Here is a 2,658-nt window from a genome sequence, read left to right on the forward strand (position 1 = left end):
CCACACTATATAGCCCCATGAAGTTATTGGTTCCTACACACACACACACACACACTGGAAGAAACAGACACAGTGGGAGGGTTGGAGTCCAGGTAGGGAAGAGAAGCAGAGTTCAAGTCCTTGGTTGAAGAGGAGGTGGGGGTGATAGCTACCTATCCAGGCTGGAAAGGGGTCCTTGTCCAGTAGGTGTTATCCTCCGGGGGGGTGGTCGCTGGCAGGGCCTCTGGGTGGATAGGTGGCATGGCATGGTGCTGGTCCAGATGGAGAGGGCATCCCAAGGAGTCAGTCTTCACTACCCCTTTTTATGGGGGAGACTACCTCTGATCTCCTATGGGGAGGGCCTGCCCAGGCAATGTCAGTCCTGTCCCAGAGGGTTCCAGGTATTCTTACTGAGCATGTGCAGCCTGGCACAATGGTGGGTTGCTTCATCTTTTGTTTCTTGAATGCTGAGGGTGGTTCCAAGGCCTGGGTTGTTGGTCCAGGAATTGGTGTTGATGGTTCGGTCATTCAGAGGGATCTATTTTTAGACCTACTGCCATTGTCTCTCAAGCACCCTCATTCATGCCCATTCATTCAGGAACCAAGTTAGATAGGAGAGGTAGGTGTGAGTCATAGGTTACACAACCAGGCCTGGGGACAGGATGGAGACTTGACAAACAAAATGGAAACTTGTCATGACTTATGCTAACTTACATATGCAGGCCTAAATCATACAGTATCAGTAAAACAGTAATACAGAACAGTAAAAATCAATATAAACATAATAATTATACAATATAAAGAAGGAGAAAAAAACAAAAGAAATACAACTTGCTACCAAAATATAATACTGTAGCTTATCCTATGTCTTAGCTCACTTATACTTATCTATAGGGAATAGAGAGGAAAAGAGCAAGTCAGAAATGTTTAGGGGAATGGGGAAGGAATGTATTTAAAAAAAAAAAAACAACAACAAGAACAACAACCTGGGTGTTTTGCTACAACACTTTTTTTTTTTTTTTAAACAGTTCTACCATATCTATTGCCTCTCCCCTCATACTTATCTTTATTCTTTACCCCCATCCCTTCAATGTACCTGCATATTTTTCTTTTTCCATTTTCAGTCCATAAATACAGTAAGCTGTCTAAATCTAAAAGCTTCAGCCACTGAAAACATTAAGATTCTTACTAAGGTGACTCAGTCTTAGCACTTCAGGCAAGATTTTTAATTTCTTTGAATCATAAAATAGCACTACTTCTTGATCAGCCTCTTTTAGATCACAGAGCTACTACTTTCATGTGACAAAAGATAGGCAAAAGAATAAAAAATGTTTTTTTTTTATATATATATATATATATTTGCTCTCCACAGTTACAGGTCTTTTCTTCTTTCTTAGCTGAACATAATGAAGTTCTAAACAACAACACAGTGGGACACGATATTTTCAGTGATATATTTGCAATGGAATGCTTTTATAAGTTTTTGTGCTTGAAAACCTGCAGTTGAAATGGATGATACATTTTTACTGGTCAAGAAAAATAGTTCTATTGTATGCAAGTGTACATAAATTCAAAACAAGTAAAAGCAAGACATTAAGACTTTGGTTTTCAAGTGTTGGATTGTTTGGGTACTACAAACAAACAATAAATAGTCATTTGCCCCAGTAAAAACATGTAGAAAGTGTGAGCAGATCCCGAAGGGTGCAGGCAGAAGTTAGGTTTGCCATACAACTGGCCCCCTGAAAGTGAGCTACAGCTCATGTGCCGTGACATGTGCATGGCTGCAGAACACTTTTAAACTGGCTGATTGTGCAATAAATTAACCCTCATCAAATGAAGGATCAGATGAAGGCACTCCACTTTGGTGTGCCTTAGGGAACTTGCGCTCCCTAGACTTAATTTGTGGTGTTATCAGGGCTGGGCTGATATAGCTACCCTGCTGGGGCTACCAGCAGGAAGGGAGGGAGGAAAATGGGAGAGAAGCAAGCTCCTGGCTGGGGTTTGCCTGGTCTGAGTTTGGGGGATGGGGGGGTTAGAGCCTCCTTGCATTGTTGCTCCCCTGCAATTCCCCTCCCCCAGCTCAGGTCAGACAAACCCTTAGGTCACTCCCATCCCCCCACTTCTTGCTGACAGTCCCAGAGCTGGGTAGGAGGGGTTGCTCTTCAGCTTGAGGCAGGCTTCTTCAGACAGGCTTGATTCCCCCACCCCAACCCCACAGGAGAACATCTGTTGGGTTAGGGAGGCACTCTAACTTTATGTAAAGCACCATCTGTTAGGGGGGACTGCATGTCTGCCAGCACCCAAAATGATGTTATCTTAAAGTACCAAAAAGACACCTGACCTATTGCCTCACTTGATCTAAGCTCTCTTGCAGGCTTAAAGAAAAAAAATCTATGACTTAGTCTCTAGAAGTGTGAATAAGTCTCTAGAACTGTGTGTCAGCGTGTCCGCTATAGGTACCCTCTTGTCCCCAGGATTCTCGCCTGCCACGACTTCTGATCTTCAAACAAATGGGAGAGGAGGAGGTGTTAACCATGCAGGTACCCACAAGAAGGACTATGCTGAACTGGTATCTAGTGAAGGTGCTTTATTATCCTTAGTTGGGGTTACTCTTGTCCAAGACCGCCCTACCAAGGGAGGCAGCTTGCGGACCCTCAGGGGAGACACCCCCCCCCCCCC

Source organism: Alligator sinensis, unplaced genomic scaffold, assembly GCF_000455745.1.
Source record: "Alligator sinensis unplaced genomic scaffold, ASM45574v1 scaffold19_1, whole genome shotgun sequence".
In the NCBI taxonomy this organism is placed as follows: domain Eukaryota; kingdom Metazoa; phylum Chordata; order Crocodylia; family Alligatoridae; genus Alligator; species Alligator sinensis.